The sequence below is a fragment of the Chlorocebus sabaeus genome, chromosome 12 (genome assembly GCF_047675955.1).
Source record: "Chlorocebus sabaeus isolate Y175 chromosome 12, mChlSab1.0.hap1, whole genome shotgun sequence".
NCBI classification, from domain to species: Eukaryota; Metazoa; Chordata; class Mammalia; order Primates; family Cercopithecidae; genus Chlorocebus; species Chlorocebus sabaeus.
This window is the reverse complement of record NC_132915.1, coordinates 3,264,937-3,285,896: the sequence shown is the minus strand read 5'-3', so window position 1 is coordinate 3,285,896 and position 20,960 is coordinate 3,264,937.

Here is a 20,960-nt window from a genome sequence, read left to right as displayed (position 1 = left end):
TTGAGTACTATGGGGTTACAATTTTCATGGATGTCACCTAAGTTTCATTATCCCCTTCATAATGTTATATCCGGGTCCTCTTTCCCACTTAAGTTTCAATTTCCTAATAATGAAACTATTTTCCCTTTTATGGGCTGACCCCTCCTTTTCATTCTGTTTGCTTACTGTGGCCTTCTAGGTGCATAAGTTGTGCGGTTTGTTAAATTTGCAGGCTGGCTTCCGGTACTTAGATTTATCAAGCCTTGAAAATGGACCATTTAAAATGATTTCTCACAAATTCCCTCCTCTTTTCTATTTACTTCCTTTGGTATTACTTTTATTTAAACCCTTTTGGTCTTTGAATCACTGGGGACACAGCCAAACCGTATCAGCATTTAAACACCATTTCCTTATTAGATAATCTGGATAATAAAACTCGCTCTTTCTACAATATGCCACATAAATGGAAGTATAGATGTAACACTGTCATTAAATCTGTGAATTATATGTCATATTATTTTTCGAAAACATGTAACTTGTAGTGAAGTTAGTCCATCTCAGAGACGGCCTGTTTAAGTATAATAAATTTCTAGGTATTCATTATATACTGTATCTTTTATGATCAAATCACTGATCAGATATTTGCCTTACTGATTTATTCTTCCATTTGACAAACAGATTTTGGGGCAAGTTCTTAGGTGTCGGTGTGATAGCAGTGAAGAAATTCAGCCCTCGGGGGCCCTGCTGTCTAATTGGGAAGAGCACATCGGGGAACACACAGACATGGGAAGGTGCAAGGTTTTTAGAACTGAGAGACCCAATGGAGGCTCTCAGCAAAGTCATTTTTCAGGAAGTGGCATTTAAGCTGAGACCTGAATGATGATTTGTAGTTTGTCAAGGAAAGAAATCCAGAGGGGGGGAGGGGAGACCACATAAGCAAAGACCTTGTGTCAGAAAAGAACTTTGTACCAGAGATGAATGGAGGATGAGAGTAGAAGTAAAGTTAGAAAGGCGGGCGCTAAGTCACTGAGGCCTGAGGCTGCACAGGGAGCTGGATGCTGTCTTTGGAGGAAACGAAGACAAAGAGGTTCAAAGCTGCTCAAAGGTCTTGCAGGAAAGTGATAAAGTCAGATTTGCATCTTTTAAAAGGTCATGTTAGCATCTTTTAAAAGGTCACTTATAGGAGTCTGCCCCAGTACTGCACTGGATATGCCACAATGATGAATGGCAAACACCACTTGGGCCCTATATCCTGCACATCAACCTTGTAATACAGCATACTCTGCCATGATGGGGACAGTACAAGATAGTTCATTATGGGAGGACATGAGAACCTACTTTGTCTTGAACATGAGATGAAGATGTGGAGATGTCAGGAAAATTAACAGAAAGCAAGTGACTTCTTTACTGAGATCTGGAGAGTGAATAAGAATCAGGTGGTGAGGAAATGATAGGTGGGTGTAAAGGGAATGTGGTAGGTGTCTGAGGTGGTGTGTGCAGAGCCTACGAAGCTACAAAAATCACTCATGTTCAGAGAGAAAATTGATTTGGTGTTTCTGAATAGTTAAATGTTCTGCTCCATGAACTGCTTCAGAGTCTGGAAGGGGCATGGAATGTGAGATGAGGTTGAAGATCAACTCGGGCGTAAAGAATTTGGGATTTAATCCACAGGCAAGGAGGAGCTCTTACAGTATCTTAGGGGTACATTTAAGAGCAAGACAGATTATTTTTCAGAGAATCTGCTCTGCATTTTAGAAGGATACCCCGGACTGCAGTGTAATTCCAACATGGAGGGATTAGGATTTGAGGCAGGTGGCATACAGAGGATGCAGAAACTTATGCCAAGGTTGATGGCACCCTAAGCAAGGTGCCAGCCATCCAGACAGAGAAAAGTGGGCACATTCAAAATGTATTCAGAATGTGGCATCCACAGGGCTTAGAGTGCAACTGAGCGTCAATAGAGTCTGGAGAATGTGTTTTAGCAACTGATAGGATGTTGCTGTCAGGATAGGGGGCGCTGGAGAATAAGACAGCTTTGGATGAGAACAAAGGAGGTAATACTGGTTTCAGATAGACTGAGTATTGGCCTGTGCAGTGGCTCATGCCTGTGATCTGAACACTTTGGGAGGCCAAGGTGGGTGGATCACCTGACCTCAGGAGTTGGAGAGCACCCTGGCCAATATGGTGAAACCCCTGTCTACTACAAATACAAAAATTAGCCGGGCATGGTGGTAGCTCACCTGTAATCCCAACTACTCTGAGGCTGAGGCAGGAGAATCGCTAGAATCTGGGAGGCAGAAGTTGCGAAGGTTGCAGTGAGCCAAGATTGTGCCACTGCACTCCAGCCTGGGTGATTCCGTCTCAAAAAAAAAAAACAAAAAAACAAAAAAACAAAACAAACAAAACAAAACAAAACACCACACACACACACCACTAGACTGAGTATTCAATGGTCTGTGGCTCATGCAAGTGGAGGTGTCTGGTTAGCAGTTTAATATGAAAGACTGAGCTTCAGAAACATCTCATAACTTGGGAATATGTTTTACTCCATAAATATTCAAGTAAGACTAAGATCCTGGGATTTTGGAGTCACAGGGGAAAGTGATATTATTCCTGAGCATTTGCTAGGAACTGTCCCCAGGGGCCTCAGGACCAGCCCCTCTCACTGCATTAACTCCATAAAGCAGTGCCTATTTTACATTTTACAGCTTGGAAACCAGCTCAGTGGGACTTAGTTAACTGCCGACAGTCAAGTGTCAGCGTTAAAACTGGAGTCTCACTCAGGGCCAGCTGACCCCAAAGCTCACACTCTTATAAGATATAATCGCTCAAGATATCTTAGACCTCACCTGATCCAATCTCCTCTTTTTTTCCCCCCACCCCTCGAAGATGGAGTCTCGCTCTGTCTCCCAGGCTGGAGTACAGTGGCGCGATCTCGGCTCACTGCAACCTCTGCCTCCCGGGTTCAAGCAATTCTCCTGCCTTCGCCTCCCACGTAGCTGGAACTACAGGCGTGTGTCACCACGCCTGGCTAATTTTGCTGTGTACTTTTAGTACAGACGGGGTTTCACCATGTCAGCCAGAATGGTCTCAGTCTCCTGACCTTGTGATCTGTCTGACTCGGCCTCCCAAAGTGTTGGGATTATAGGTGTGAGCCTGTAATGCCCAGTCTCCTCGTTTTCTTTAACAGATTTTTTTGGTTACAACTCCTGATTTGATTTGTTTTTATTACTCAAAGCATAATACAGCAACAATGATTAAGAACAAAGACTCTAGAGCCTTACAAAGCTCTCTGCTCACTGAACGTGGGCTCTGGGTGAAATCCCTTAACCTCATTGTGCCTGAGTTTCCTCATCTGGAAAATTATGAGTTCTCACTTCAGAGAGATGCACTGAGTGTGCATGCACAATAAGTGCTGTTTTAATTTTATTAATGTACGTATTTGTAGACCACAAATGCATTTTTACAAAAGTTTCAAACAATATCTAAGTTTAGCTAGTAAATTTGTCTAAACACATCTATGTTGTCTGGCTGCATTTTAGCATAAATGGAATATTACTTTATGCATTATTATCTGACTTCCTTTCTCCTCTCATGTCATTTCTGTCTTGGTGATCTCTCCGTGTCAGGCCGGAGCTGGGTTTCTCTCCTACTTTCTAACAGCTGCACCCTGCTAGATAGCAAGGATTCAGAATGATTTTTCTATCCTTCACTGATAACATTCTAGGGAGTTGTCAGGTTTTTAGAAATTATTATTACAAACAATGCCGCAGTAAACATTCTGCTACATATTGGGGGATGTTTTGTCCTTACTTGAGAATTTCTGTAAGAAAAATGCCTATGTTCTAACACCGGACGTAAAACATAGGAATAGATTATGCTAGAGCAAGAGGTTCATATACTGAGTGTTTCTAAAATACTTTTTTGATTTCATAGTTTATTACTTTTATTGTATACATGCTCCCAGTACATTCTAGAGGAAAATCTCAAACAAACACTTCAGGAAAGCAGTAAACGTTACCATAATGTGATAAAATTGGTGTTTTATTAATTTTAAATTATATTTCTAACACATAAGCCATGTTACCCTTGACACGGTACTCTCATTAGGAGTCAGACAAATTTATGAATGTGCGCAATCTCTATTCTGTTTCTGCCCAGGGCTGTTTTTCTTTAAAAGCTAGTAGCTCACATTCTCAGCAAACTAACATAGAGAAAAGAATAGAGGTTTTCAAGTTGGAAGATCTTAATCAGTGTGGTTTTTAAAGTTTCATCTTACTAAGTTGACTGAACAATGGCAGACCGTAGTATCAATTATTCAAAAGTGATTAATGCAGCTTAAATGCCAATGGGCTGGAAGAGAACTTAGATGCATCACTAAGCTCTTAGCAACTATAAAGATTTGTTTGTTTACATATTTCACCATATGGATATCATTGAACTCTTCAGCATTATAATGGATATTTTGTGAAAAAAATATTATTTTGCAAGAAATAAAAAATAGTGTTTGTCGTTAAGCATTGCACTGTTGAGACTACATTTACGCAATAATTCAAAACAGGTAATTTAGTGCCAGGAATATCATCTCCCCTGAACATGGCTGCAGTATGCTCTATACACAGGGAACTGTCTGGTTTACGATTTTATATAATGGGGCCTAGCTCAGTGGCTCACACCTGTGATCCCAGCACTTTGGGAGGCTGAGGTGGACAGATCACCTGGGGTCAGGAGTTTGAGACCATCCTGGTCAACACTGTGACACCCCGTCTCTACTAAAAATACAAAAAATTAGCCAGGCGTGGTGGGGCATGCCTGTAGTCTCAGCTACTTGGGAGACCAAAGCAGGTGAATCGCCTGAACCTGGGATCCAGAAGTTGCAGTGAGCCAAGATCGTGCCACTGTACTCCAGGCTGGGCAACAGAGCGAGACTCCGTCTCAATAAATTTAAAAAAACCAAAAAATAAATAAAAAAGATTTCATATAATGGGGCAGCTGCTTTTAACTGGAATGCAATAAATCCTCACATACTTTCGAAAGACTGACTTTGGTGAGGTAGCATACTGGGCATAGAGAGACAGGGACCTCACTTTCAGGACTGTCACAGTTCAGTGCCTGACACAGGCATGTAGACAAACCTCATGCTGGGAAGCTCAGAAAAGGGAGCAAATAACGTTTGGCGAAGGAGGCCAGGAAACGCTCCATCTTACAGCTCTGTAGATCAGAGGTCTGGCTAACGTCTGTGCATCCGTCGGACTATCATAGACTCAACATTCTTTAAAGGACCTGAAATTGCAAATTATTTTATTTCCTGGTGCAAAACCAGGTGCCCCTCACCCACCCATCCCCCAGCACGCATACACTTCTTTTGCAAATTGCTACAGTTACAACAAAGTTGTAGTCAATTTGCAGTAACAATTAAAGATGTCCATAGGAGTGAAGGGCTGAGGTAAGGAAAAGCAGGCTCTCCTTATGTGAACCTGACTCACAAAGGACTCACTGTGACGGAAGATGAGAGAGTCCTGGAGAGGCTCCACGAGACTGCTGAGCCCTTTCAGAACCCATTTCTCAGGCATTACTGGTTGCATGAGGTTACAGTTTATTGGACCTGCCCCACTGCCTGGTGGAGTGACCTTTGCATCTCTTCAAATCTCCCAGAAAGAGATTTGGGCTCATGGGGCCTGAGGGCCTGAGAGGCCAGAAGAGCTCAGTCTTCACAACCCTCACTTCAGGCGCTACTAGTGGACACTATGGAGCACTTCTTTTGTTGTTGTTGTTGAGTTTTGCTCTGTCGCCCAGGCTGAAGGGCAGTGGTGCAGCCTCGGCTCACTGCAACTTCCACCTCCCCAGGTCAAGTAGTTCTCGTGCCTCAGCCTCCCGAGTAGCTGGGATTACATGCGTATGCCACCACACCCAGTGAATTGTCGTATTTTTAGTAAAGATGGTGTTTCACTGTGTTGGCCAGGCTGGTCTTGAACTCCTGACCTCAGGTGATCCACCCACCTTGGCCTCCCAAAGGGCTGCAATTACAGGCATGAGCCGCCATGCCCAGGAACGATGGAGCACTTCTAGGGACTTTTGGGCTTTGGAGAATACCAACCTAGCAGAAATGGTTCCTTTTGGAAAGGACATTGGATGACATCAAATGCTCAGCATAAAGTATATGCTCTGGGTAACTGTCACTCTTCTAGGTGACCCTCAAGGAAAATTGTATGAAAAAGTTATTGTGGAGAAGCGATGAGGTGGGGTCATAGAGAGAACGGGGACTAAGAGGGTGTAAGAAGTTGGGGAAGTTGCAGAGCTAAGTGACAGAGGAGCAGAGCAGAAGAAAAAACCTCGGTGTTGGGAGAAAACATGAAGAAAAAATAAGTTCTATGCTTGGTCCTATGATATGAACTGCCTGATGCTGGTGGCATGAGGGAAAGTTGCTTTAGCTATAAATGTACAACGTCCATCAATATTCCACAATACTCCACATTGTCTCTCTCCAAGCACTATCCAGAGAAACAGACACCACCCATCAGTGGGAGAAAACTGAACCATTTTGTAGAAGAATCTCCAATTATAAAGAGTCAATGAATGGATCCTTTTTATAAGTGAGACACCTGACCACATTGCATTTCAAAAGTACCTTGTCATCATTGTCACGTGACAGTTTTTGAATCTGGTGTTTTTCTTTCTGCAATAATAGGGCCAATCTTGCAGGGACCGAAGTCTATGCAATCACTGTGAAACACACCTGGAAATAAGGCAGGAAGAACTTACAGAGCTGAGACACGCCCATCAGAATATTTTGAAACATAAGCTACAGTATAGGAATTCTCCCCTAAAGCCTCCAAACTGGAGTGAGAACAGCTGAATCACTTTCATAATACAAAAGCATTCTCAGAATCTCTATGAAATTACGAAAATTAAATTCTGAGGTGCATTTTCATAAATGTGGTGGTTGCTGTGTTTATTTTCTGTTGCTGCAAATTTTGCCACAGACTCACTGGCTTAAAACAATATACATTTATTATGTCATATGTCTCCCAATCCGTGGGAGTCTGCTTGGGGTCTCATGAGGTTGGAATCAAGATGTTGCCTGGATGTATTCTCATCTGGAGGCTCAGCCAGGGAAAGAGCTACTTCCAAGATCCCTCAGGTTATCAGCAGAATTTGTTTCCTTGTGATTGTATAACTCAGTACGCACCGTCTTCCTGGCTGCCAGCCGCAGAGCTCTCTCAGCTTCCAGAGATTCCTCTCAGAGCCTCCCCACGTGGCCTTGCATCTCAGCAGCAGCTTCCAGAGATTCCTCTCAGGGCCTCCCCACGTGGCCTTGCATCTCAGCAGCAGATTCCAGAGATTCCTCTCGGGGCCTCCCCACGTGGCCTTGCACCTCAGCAGCAGATTCCAGAGATTCCTCTCGGGGCCTCCCCACGTGGCCTTGCACCTCAGCAGCAGATTCCAGAGATTCCTCTCGGGGCCTCCCCACGTGGCCTTGCACCTCAGCAGCAGCTTCCAGAGATTCCTCTCGGGGCCTCCCCACGTGGCCTTGCACCTCAGCAGCAGATTCCAGAGATTCCTCTCGGGGCCTCCCCACGTGGCCTTGCACCTCAGCAGCAGATTCCAGAGATTCCTCTCGGGGCCTCCCCACGTGGCCTTGCACCTCAGCAGCGGATTCCAGAGATTCCTCCCGGGGCCTCCCCACGTGGCCTCTTGCACCTCAGCAGCGGAGAAACTCTCGCATCTTCAACTCTCTCAGGGTTTTCACCTCTCTGACTTCTTCAAAGCTCTGATTAAGTCAGGTCACCTCTGATTAAGTCAATGTACTCAAATAGCATCCCTGTCTTAGGGACAATTGTGCCATACCAATGACCTAATTACAGGAGTCAAACACATTATATTCATGGTTCCAGGGGTTAGGCAGGGTTTGTATGCCAGGTGGATGGGTATCGCCCTGGGAACACCATCTTTAGAATTCTGCCTACCGCAAATCCCAATTCTATAACACACAAGGCCTGAGGGCTTCACTGCCATCACAGCAGGAGGTATAAGTTTCCTGGATACCCAAAGGTATCCTCTGTCTGTCTCCACCTAACATCCCATTTTCATACCAGGTGGTGAAAAATCCACTCGTCATCCATAGCATTCAGAAGCATATAGCATGGATTTTATCATTCTAGTTCTTGTCACTGTGTGTTTGAGCACCTACTAGCTAGAGAAGCTCATTCATCATCAGCTCTACACAGTGCAGTCCTCAAAATGCGCACCATTATCCAGAGGTTACCAATATCTCTCTTTTAATTACACTTAAGCTAGCAGAAATCTTCTTCATATCATTAACCCAAATGGAGGAGAGAAAGCCAGAAAATTATATATCTATTTTTCCACCAAGAGAAAAGAAGAAGAACATTTTCCTCCCACAAGTGGTTATAGTAATCTGTTAAGATCAGCCATGTCATTAAACTGCTTCCCAGTGAATACAGCCTGTGAAGCTGAAAGAGATAATAAAGTTTCTTAGGAGACTGACTACTAGACTGGCTTGACACTGGCTCCATACAGAAGAAAAAATAAATTAGTGGTTACCCCTCTAGCAGCTACTGACTAGACATCCTTGCAATAAGGGTGGGAAATTCAATATACAAAGAAGCAAAGTGCTGATAATAAAAATAAAGTAAAAACTGAAAGAAAATTGTAATTGGATTGAATATGGCTAAAATCAAGACATGAAAACGCAGAAAACAAAGTCAATTCAAACCCTGAAGAAAGAATAAATGAGAAAATAAACGAAAAAAATTAATTGGTTCAGCAAGTCATGACTAGAAAAAATTAACATTATTAAATTATTCTACCTTCTGGCATGGAATAAAATGAAGACATAAGTATTCATGTTAATTTCAGTCTATTTCTGAATGGTAAACTCCTTTCTCCTTCTTCCTCTTTGGATGTTTAGGTCTGGGAAATTTGTCCGGAATTAGCAACCTGGGTTGAGGTTTATTTAGACAGAATGACTATGAGTTTGCCTGCAAAGTGGCCACTCCTTTCTTCCCTTCTTTTCCATCAAGCCATTCCCCCATTGAGAGGTGGTATCTATTTCTGTGTCCCCACGAATCTCCATTTGCAGATTCCAAGATTAGGACATAAGCTTTTTAGCTTTTGCCTGGGTCTCACGGAATGCAGGGGAATCTGGGGAAAGCCAGGCTCTCTACAAAAACTCTGACTAGCCCAAGACTGTCATACTGTGAGGAGCCTCAGGCTTGTCTCATGGAGAGGCTGTGGGGAGGTTAAGTTACCTGACCAGCCCCTAGCTCTTCAATTCATAGCATTCCAGGTGCCAGGTGTAGACGTGCAGAAGCTTTCTGACAGCTTCAGCCTTGTCTGCCATCTGAGGAGCTGCAAGTGAAAACTAATCCGGAGTAATCAACACCACCGTCCCCTGCCATCAAATCAATGCAGTGCGTTCATTCACTAAATTAGGAGACAGCTCGTTCTATGCAGTGGTACAGAACAGGAACGACGCCGCCTAGGGCTGGGGTATGGTTGTGAAGGAAGAAGTTCCATGTTGGCAAAACTTCACAGCATATGAAATCTTAAAGGTCACGCAGCTGAATTTCTGAGCTTACAAAAAGGAAACCAGGTGCTCAAAGAAGCAGTGACCTGCCGAAAGTCACCCAGCAAATTAATAGTGGAACCAAAGCAAAAATCAAGTTTTCAACATGTAATATCCTTACACTACATAAAAAAGCTTTGGGTTCCTTAGCTTGAGAAACATCAATACCCCTTCATAAATCAGGGGTAGAAACTTTGCAGAAAAATTAAACTTCTTACTGCCTGGCATCCAAACTGGAGTGAGAACAGCTTTGCCACATCTACATTCCCACTCCTACTCAGAAGACAGACTCCGAGAAGCATAAAACTTCTGGAGTCCATGATCTGGGGTAACCTGAGTAAAGCCCGTGATAGGCTTCCAGGAAGCAAGGGCACAAGCAGGGGTGGAGACTGTAGCCTCATCCCTGCAAGGGTCAGCTCTGAACCTCAAGGCCCTTAGTCCTCCCCCATATTTCTCTCTTCTGCCATTTTTGGGTGCTCTGCCAAGTCCCAAACCATTAGCCCCTCAGTAAGTCTGTCTTTTCTTCTACTCTAAGCATCTCTGTTCTCCTAGCTCACCCTTTCACTGTGGTCCTGCCTTCCAGCTCTTTCCTTCTGTGCCCTCTGGGAACTCATTACATTTTCAAAAAGGACTATCTTAACATCATCACAGAATGCCCTCATATAGCATAGCATTTGAGAGTATGGCTTGGAACCAACAGTCTGGATTTCTAATGCAGACTCCACCATTTACCAGTCATAAGCCTTAACAAGTCACTTAATATCTCTGAACTTCAGTATCTTCCACTGTAAAATGAAGGTATCCATTGTGAAACTTAAATAAGATGATGCCCATAAAATGCACAGGCTAATGCCTGGCACACAAAAAATACTAAAACGACAAAAAAAAAAGGTTGACTCTACATCCACAACCCCACTGAAGCCTAGACCACCATTTTCAATGCCCTTGTAGAACTCATTGTTTCCATAGTTTGTCTACCATAGCATTGGGGAACATTTCTGGTAAATTTCCATCAATTCCTGATCAATGGTGTTCATAAAAAGAAGCAAGTAGGCCAGGCATGGTGGCTCACACACTCTGTTGCCCAGGCTGGAGTGCAGTGGCCCAATCTAGGCTCACTGCAAGCTCTGCCTCCCGGGTTCACACCATTCTCCTACCTCAGCCTACCAAGTTGCTAGGACTACAGGTGTCCGCTGCCACACCCAGCTAATTTTTGTATTTTTAGTAGAGACGGGGTTTCACCGTGTTATCCAGGATGGTCTCAATCTCCTGACTTGTGATCCGCCTGCCACGGCCTCCCAAAGTGTTGAGATTACAGGCATGAGCCATTGCGCCTGGCCCATCTTTAAGAATTTTAAATGCTTATAAGCCACTCTTTGACTGTTCACCTCTAGATCTTGAAGCATTCTCACTTCATCCTCTTGCTGTACCTGGTTTGAGCCTCAGGAGGAATATCACCATCCTCTCACTCCTGATGCCCTGTCTACCCCTCCTGACCTTGGTGCCCACCTGTCCAGCCCAACTCTATGCTAAACCCCTTTCTCTTACCAGCTCTCTGTGTCCCTTCCTGAAGAGTTAAAACCAAAGTCAGATTTCTATTTGCAGACTTTTTCCCAGTTCCACGTCTGTTATATGAATCCAATTCTGAAGACTGGCACCTAGTACTTTCACTGTCTTTCTCTTTTCATGCTCACAGCCACCTCTGGTCATGCATACCATGTCTAATGTTTCCTTTGAACTGTAACAGTATTAATTATCAGTGTGTTTCACATCTATGTCATTACAAAGCACATATTAGGAAAACACTAACATGCTGTAGTGTATGTGCGAGGTCTGTCACACTCAAGCCAAACCTCTGATTCCCAAAAATTCACACTCTGAAATTAACAATGAACAGAATTTTGGTAAAGATAATGTAAATAGTAAGTCATTTATTCGATCTGACGTTAGTTTATGTCTGAAGTACACGTGTTGAAGGAAGGGGAGTTTGTAACTAGAGTGAATCAAAACGGAAAATTACTGCCTTCTAAGTAGAGACAGAGAGCTAGTCAAAAAGTCATTGTAGTTTATAGTCGCTCATTTTAGAAAAATTTAAATGAGGAATGAGAGATGGTTTTGTAAATATTGGGGAGGAAGAAGCACCTGGCAAGTGGGTGCCCTGAGTGTTAGCATCAGGCTTGAGATGGAATTTTTCCTGCAGGTGAGCCTGAGGCACCCAAAGAGAATGCCCTGGGAGAGCTGTGATTTGGAGATGTGGAGGAACAGCACCTGCTGATTACCATCCTGCAGCCAGGATTCAGAAGGCAAGTCAGGAGGTGAAGAGGGAAAGGAGGTGACCCCAAAAAGAGGCAACCTCAGAGGGGTGGACAGAGCTGTCACACCTGGCAGCATGGCTGAGCCTCTGACTAACACACAGTGATGTTCAGTGTACACAATTTGGTCATGAACATCTCCTAGCAGCAACGTAAATGTGTATTCACCCTTGTACGATACATCCTTTCACCTGTGCCTCACCTGAGACCCCACCCATAGAGAGCTCCTGGGGTGCAGGAGCCTACAGCAAAAGCTAACTCAGCCATGGAGATGCCAAATCTAAGATTTGGACCTCAGTACATACTTGTTTTTTTTTTTTTTTTTTTTTTTTTTTGAGACAGAGTCTGCTCTGTCACTGAGGCTGGAGTGCAGTGGTACAATCTGGGCTCACTGCAAGCTCAGCCTCCCAGGTTCATACCTTTCTCCTGCCTCAGCCTCCCGAGGAGCTCGAATTACAGGTGCCCGCCACCACACCCGGCTGATTTTTTGTATTTTTAGTAGAGACGGGGTTTCACTGTGTTAGCCAGGATGGTCTCGATCTCCTGACCTCGTGATCCGCCTGCTTCGGCCTCCCAAAGTGCTGGGATTACAGGCATGAGCCACCGCGCCCGGCCACATACTTTTTTAAATAATAAATTATCCAATACTATCTAACTGTGGAGACTATCACTGGGTTCATTCATAAGATATAGTGACCTTAACTCCATTCATTCAAACCATAACAGATTCTCTTTTTTTAGTGCATTGAAATATTATTCTTTGCCAGCCTTCTGTATTTATAAACATCAGGATGGTATCAAAAATCTAAAATATGCAATTTTATAAAATGTGGCAGTTGTAACTGTGAATTTGGTGGGAACTTAATACCAGAACCATTATTTCCTTGGTTGGCAAAGTGAAGCTGTTTCCTCTTCTTTATGAGATTGCATCAGAAACATGCAATTTAAAAAGCAGGAGAGAATTACGGATCATTCAGGCCCAATTTGATTCCACCATAACCCTCGTTTTTCAACCAAAGTAAAAGAATCTTATGCATGTTGCGTGACTAGCTATTGGAGATCGTCTTGCTAGGACCCCTTCATGAGTTGTACCATGTCTTCTGGCTCTCGGCCTGCTGCTCTGTCCACATGACATAGAAGAGTCACAGCAAGGTGACAGACAGGCACAAGTGCTGCAAAACCATTGAACAAATGAACAGCCGTGGGTTCCTTGTCAGTTATGAGCAAAACTAAAATTTTTATATATTTATTTATACCATTAATAAATGTTACAAGGTTATAAATACCATACAATGTATGAGGGATTCCTGTTATCTTATTTATAAACCCACTGTATAGATGCTTTCCTACACATGCTGTTCTATCAGAGACCCCTTTCCTGTTTCTGCCTGCCTGCTTGATCTCTTCCAAAAGCTCAGAAGAGTCTGGCTCTCACATGCAGGTTCAGGGAACCCCGGTAGCTCACTCACGGCTTTCTACTCTCTCCTATTCTCCACTGCAACTTAAAGATCCTTCACATCTTACCTCAAGACAACAACTCCATGGTCACGGCTACTTGGGAGGCTGAGGCAGGAGAATTGCTTGAACCGGGGAAGTGGAGGTTTCAGTGAGCCAAGATCGCGCCACTGTACTCCAGCCTGGATGACAAGCAAGACTCCATCTCCAAAAAAAAGAAAAGAATGAATATGAAAGTGGACTTAGAGTAACCCACCAGCCTCCTTGTGGATTGCCTTCTTCCACTCAGAAAAGTTGTCATTTATTTATTTGTATGACATTGCCAATTATCCTTCTTGTGTTATTTAAAAAAATTTTCCACCAGCAGTCTAAGCGACTGTCACCTCCTCCCCACACCCTAAGGCAGCAATTTCTGATTTGGAACCAGGGGAATTTCACTTTCACAATTTCATCTGCCAACATGTAATAACATCTGTCTCTATGCTGATGTGGTTGTGTATCTGGGCTTGGGTTTAAATCCCTGTACCGCCTTAACTTGCAAAGTGACATTATGCAACTGACAACCTCGTGTGATTTTTCTGTGAATTAATTGAATATCTACATGTAACACACTAAGTGTTCTGCAAATGCTAGCTTTACTGGTTTATTTAGTATTCTAATTTAAATTGATAAAATTCTTTTTATGATTGTCTTGTGCTAAACAGTAATATTTAAGGCTGATGTGTGATTTATATATTATTCCAAGACATATAACTACAAGAAATATGATTTTCCTATCCATAGTTTTAAAAGCACTGTTAATCAACAGAATATTATTAAATATTCGGACAGTATCAGTTTGAAAAGTTGAGTGAAGTTATATCTCATTGCTATGACCCTTCTTTTGTGGTATGTTCTTCAAGGTGAAGACAAAATATGTGTCGATCAAATGAAACACTGTTCTAAATGTTAAATTCACTTGAAGTAATTGCTTATTGTTTTTCTTCTAAAATACCATATTCCCAGGATGTTCTAGGAACTTCTGTTTGGCAAAAGTAAAATCCTCATCACATGAAGAACCTGCACAGCAGGAAAGAAAATTATCTTAAATTTTAAGTTGTCAGTGAATTTGAATAGTAATTCCCAACTTGAACTCATGAGAAGTAGTTGACCTTTTAAATTAGAGTTCTGATGAGTTTTTAATATAAGCAATAAATCCCTAATTATTATTACAGAAAGCACAAATTAGGGAAAAATTACAGTCCTCAAAGACATGGCTAAATCTAAACTCTTAGGTGCCTGGAAATTATTTACTGATAGATGTAATTAGAGAAGAAACCTGCTGCTTTGTTCCACTACAGCAATAGCTGCTGGGAAGAAGGCACCTCTCAGCTGCACAGACGTCAGGGTGCAGTGTCTGGAGAAGCTGGGTTCTTTTTTTTTTTTGAGATGGGGTCTTGCTCTGTTGCCCAGGCTGGAGTGCAGTGGTGCAATCTCAGCTCACTGCAACCTCCACCTTCCCGGGTTCATGCCATTCTCCTCCCTCAGCCTCCCGAGTAGCTGGGACTACAGATGAGAAATAGAGAAAGGGAAGCCTCTGAGAACAAGGAGGTAGAAGGGAGAGCAAAGGGTCTGTTATAAGGGTTGTAGGGGAGAGAGCAGATTTGGAAGCAGGGTATGTCCTGCCTTCTCTGGCCTTCTTGGGCGAGCCTCTCTCCTCCCATCTTTGTGACTACAATGGGGATTACCTTGTTTTTGTTTTTTTGAAGAAAGCATGGTTACATTTGTCTTACATATTTTTTAATTTATATGAATTTATGGGTTGCAAGTGCAATTTTGTTACATGCATAGTGGTCAAGGTAGAGCTTTTAGGGTATCCATCACCCAAATGCTATACATTGTACCCATTAGTAATTTCTCATCATTCCCCAAAATTCTGAGTCTCCACTGCCTATCATTCCACTGTCTACATCCATGCAGACACTTTTTTTAAGCACTCACTTATGAGCGATATTTTTCTATGTCTGGCTTATTTCGCTTAAGATAATGACCTCCAGTTCCAACCATGTTACTGCTAAATACATGATTTCATTGTTTTTGTGGCCGAATATTATTCTATCAGGTATATATACCACATGTTCTTTATCCAGGCATCCACCGGTAGAGCCTTAGGTTGATTTGGAATCTTTTGTATTATGAATAGTGCTGCAGGAACCATGAGTGCAGTCACTTCTTTGATATGTTGATTTATTTTCCTTTGAGCAGATACCCAGTAGTGAGATTGCTGGATTGAACCGTCGTTCTAGTTTTAGTTCTTTGGGAAATCTCTATTTTCAGTGAAGGTTGTACTAATTTACATTCTCATCAACAGAGTATAAACATTCCCTTTTCTCCATATCCTCACCAACATAACAGATGGGACATTTTATCTTTTTAATAATAGCCATTTTGACGGAGATGATATCTTATTATGATTTTAATTTGCATTTCTCTGATGATTAGTGTTGCGCATTTTTTTATATGCCCATGCTGGTCATTCGTGTGTCTTCTTTTGAAAAATGTCTGTTTATATCCTTTGACCACTTTTAAAGAACATTATTTGTTTTTGTTTGTGTGTTTGTTTGGAGATAGAGTTTCCCTCTCTCGCCCAGGCTGGAGTGCAGTGTGGCGTGCAATGGTGCCATCTTGGCTCACTGCAACCTCCACCTCCTACATTCAAGGTATTCTTGCATCTCAGCCTCCCGAATAGCTGGGATCACATGCACCCACCACCATGCCTGGCTAATTTTTGTAGTTTTAGTAGAGATGGGCTATCGCCATGTTGGCCAGGTGGGTCTCAACCTCCTTAAGTGATCCAGCCTTCTTGGCCTCCAAAAGTGCTGGGATTACAAGGGTTAGCCACCGTGCCTGGCCTTATGTGTTCTTTTTGTTCTTGTTAAATTGTTTGAGCTTCTTCTATATTCTGGATATTAGTCCCCTATGGGATAAATAGTTTTCAAATATTTTCTCCTACTCTGTGGGTTGTCTATTTACACCTGGTGATTTCTTTTGCTGTGCACAAGCTTTTTAGTTTAATTGTCCCATTTGTCTAATTTTGGTTTTGTTCCTTGTCCTTTTAGGCCTTAAGTCATAAATTCTTTGCCTAGAACAATGTCCAGAAGAATTACCTCTAGGTTTTTAGTGTTTTGATAGTTTTGGGTCTTACGTTAAAGTCTTTAATACTTCTTAAGTTGATTTTTGTATATGGTGAGAGATAAGAGTCTGTGTCCAAAATTGGTTCCTGCTGGGGGGTTGGTGGTCACTCTGACTTCAAGAATGAAGTTGCAGACCTTCACAGTGAGTGTTACAGTTTTCAAAGGTGGCACGGACCCAAAGAGTGAGCAACAGCAAGATTCATTGTGAGGAGCGAAAGAACACAGCCTCCAAAGCATGGAAGATGACCCAAGCAGATAGCCCCTGCTGGCTGGGGTGGCCAGCTTTTATTCCCTTATTTGTCCCCGCCCATGTTCCATTTTTGTCCTATCAGAGTGCCCTTTTTTCAATCCTCCCTGTGATTGGCTACTTTTAGCTACTGCTGATTGGTGCATTTTACAGAGCGCTGATTGGTGCATTTTACAGAAGGCTGATTGGTGAGTTTTACAGAGCCCTGATTGGTGCATTTTACAATCCTCTTGCTAGCTACAGAGTGCTGATTGGTGTATTTTACAATCCTCTTCTAAGAAAAGTTCTCCAAGTCCCTGCTTGACCCAGGAAGTCCAGCTGGCTTCACCTCTCAGGTTCTATTTTATTTTTATGCATATGGCTATCTAATTTCCCAGCACCATTTATTGAGAAAGATGTCCTTTCTTCAATGTCTCTTCCTGTAGTTTTGTCAAAGATCAGTTGGCTGTAACTATGTGGCTTTATTTCTGGGTTCTGTATTTTGTTTTATTGATCTATGCATCTGGTTTTATAGAAGTACTACACTGTTTTGGTTACCATAGCCTTGTAACATAATTTCATATCAGATAATATGATGCCTCCAGTTTTGTTCTTTTTGCTTAGAATTGATTTTGCCATTTGCGCTCTTTTTTTTGTTGTTGTTTCATATGGATTTTACATTGTTTTTTCTAATTCTGTGAAAAATGACATTGGTATTTTGATAGTGATTGCATTTCATCTATAGATTGTTTTGGTCATTATGGTCATTTTAACAATATTAATTCTTCTGATCCATGAGCATGGAATATTTTTCCATTCATTTGTCTCATTGACAATTTCTTTCATCAGTGTTTTATAGTTTTCCTTGTAGAGATATTTCACCTCCTTGATTAAATGTATTCCTAGGTAGTTTATTTTTTGTAGCTCTTGTAAATGAGATTTCCTTCTTAGCTAGTTTGTTTTTGGTGTATAGAAATGCTACTGATTTTTGTATATTACTTTTATATCAATTTTACTAAAAACCTTACTAAATTCATTTATCAAATCCAAGAGTGTTTTGGTGGAGTCTCTAGGGTTTTCTAGACATATAATAGTATCATCAGCAAACAGAAATAATTTGATTTTCTCTTTTCCAATTTGAATATCTTTTCATTCTTTCTCTTACCTGATTGCTATGGCTAGGACTTCTAATACTATATCAAATAGGAGTGGTGAAAGTGGGAATCCTTGTTTTGTTCCAATTCTTGAGAAGATGCTGTCAGCCTTTCCCCCATTCAGTATGATGTTGGTTGTGGGTTTGTCATATAAGCCTTTCATTATTTGAGGTATGTTACTTCAGTGTCTAGTTATTTGAGGGTTTCTTTTTTTTTGTCATGAAGGGATGCTGAATTTTATCAGATGATTTTTCTGCATCTATTGAGGTTTTTAATCCTTCATTCTGTTTTCATGATGTATCACAGTTGTTAATTTGCATATGTTGAAATACCCTTCCATTCCTTATGTAAAATCCACTTGATCATGGTATATTACCTTTTTGATGTGCTATTGAATTCCATTTGCTAGTATTTTGTTGAGGATTTTTGTGTCTATGTTTATCAGAGCTATTGGCATGTAGTTTTCTTTGTTTTGTTTTGTCTTTGTCTGGTTTTAGTATCAGAGTGATACTGGCCTTGTTACATGAGTAATGAAGAATTCCCTCCTCCCAGATTATTTAGAACAGTTTCAGGAAGATTAATATTAGTTCTTCTTTGTACATTTTATGGAATTCAGCTATGAATCCATCAGGTCCTGGACTTTTTTTTCATGGGAAATGTATTTATTACTGATTCAATCCTGCTACTCATTATTGGTCTATTCAAGTTTTCAGTTTTTTCCTTCCTTCCATCTTAGGAGGTTCTATATTTCCAGGAATTTAGCCATTTCCTACAGATTTTTTAGTTTGTGAGCATGTAGTTGTTCATAATAGTCTCGGATGAAATTTTGTTTTTCTGTGGTATCACTTGTAAGTCTTCTTTTCATTTCTGATTTTATTTGTCTCTTCTCTTTTCTTGGTTGCTAGCAGTTTATCAATTTTGTTTCTCTTTTCAAAGAACCAACTTTTTGTTTCATTGATTCTTTGAATGGTATTCTTACATAGATGCAATGATAATGTGTCCTATAGGCTTTAGAAGAATCTTAGTGCATTGTCAAAGAAACGTTTTTAGTTGAGCACATACATTATGAGCAAAGCAGTGGCATTAGATCTTCATAGTAGAGACAGTTAGAGTGTTTCTAATACATGTGTTTCTTAGAGAGAATCTAACAACATTTAAAGGGTCTACTCACAAAGGCCACTGTGCAAAGATAACAGGAAACTCCCCAGAAGCTTGTCTTCAAGTTAGCTATATCAAGTCCTGTGGTGCTTGAAAATCTCTCCATTAATGCTGACTTGAAGACTAGAGGGAGACCAACAGACTGTAGGATTAATATGCTTCTTCAGGATAATCTATAATATTAAGAAATAATTTAAAAGTTGAACAAATATGTCATGATGTATGTCCCAAAGGTTCATTATGGACTAGTGAATTAATGAATTAATAACTTTATAAATCTATTCACATATTACATAAGACATAAAATTATTTTGAAAAGAAACAGTAGAATTTGATATACAAACATTTTAGAACTTGAATTGCCTTGTAAAGCTGTCCACATATGATTGGGAAAGACCAAAGACTGAAATACTATGTGACTTTTTTCACAATATATAATGGCAGACCTTCCCAGAGGAAGTGAGTAAAGCATCATCAGCAAATAATAACTTAAACAAAATGAATAAAAGCTTAGTGTTAGTTTTGTAATGTTTGTGACGATATTATAGGAAATATTGTACATAAAATGTTGTATGAAGTATAAACTCATATGTAACAGGATCATATTTTGAAAATAGTAAATACATTTAATATTCTACTTCCTAGTAAATCATGTTCCCTAGCCATTATTTTACCTTATTGCAATACCAATCCAAAAAGAGGAGAATAAGAGGCCTGGTAGTTCGACATCAGCCCAGAAAAGGCGTCCCTTCTTTCTGGTCTTTACAGATTATGAGAATGAAAAGGGGATGAAGGCAGAAAGTTCAGGAGGTGAAACATGTATCTAAACTCTTATATCAGAGCTGAAGTCCCAAAAGTCAAGTCTTCTTAGCTACACTGAGGAACAAGTGAAGAAGAGATGATGACTTTAATTTAGATTCCTACTTGAGTTTTTGAAGGGCCATCACTTGGCAGGGTACTTGTGGTAGCCATTAGTGCTGTTCAAGAAATGTTTCTGGTTCTTTTCCCTTTCTGGTACACAGCATCATTATAATTCCTGTCCACTTGAGGTGGGGTGGAACTATGTAACTAATTCTGCCTAATGCCTTGTGAGTGGAAGTGGAAGCATTTGATTACCAAAGTAAGACCATCCAGAGCTCTTCTTTTCCCTCTGGCACAGAGTTTTTCACATGTCTTTCAAGACAACACATACATTAGCCGAGAAACTGGGTACAACTTAACAGAGGAAATGATTAGGAAGTTAATTGAGTCTGTAGTCAAGGGCAGTAAAGCTACTCAATGCCAGCAATCGGGTAGGACTCACAATCAGAGTTTGGAGTGCCCGTAGCATCAGCAGAAATGATGCGGCACCAATCAGCAAAGGCAATGTGCTTGTTTCTGGGAGCATGGCCTATGCCAAGTGCATGGCCAGTAGGATGTAGCAACCACAGACTTTGGAAGTGGTGTTAAAAGAAACACCTGGGGATAAGTATAGATTAAGTATACCTTAGTGATGTCATCTAAGGATCTAAGGACTGAAGGACCTGACCAGTGGAGACCAACACAGATACCCATATATCCCAAGAAACTCTCTCCACCCACCCGATGCCATGAATTTACATGAGCCCTCATATGCCCAAATTCCACCTTGGAAAACATTAGAGAGAGGACACGAACATCTGGAAGACAGCACTTACTGGAAAAGGTCTCATCTAAAATAGACTATTCAACCCATTAGAGATTAGGCCACTGACTTATATTTGGGTTTTTTCAAATCTAGGCAAATACAGAAACTAAAAATGGAATTGCAAGCAGGTAGTCATTTCCTATAACATCTCCCATACTAGAGGTTGTTGACAATACTGAAAAGAAAAATGGTTAATTCATTTTCATGGCTATTTTCTAGGCTCTAAAGCAGGGAACTTAACCATCAGA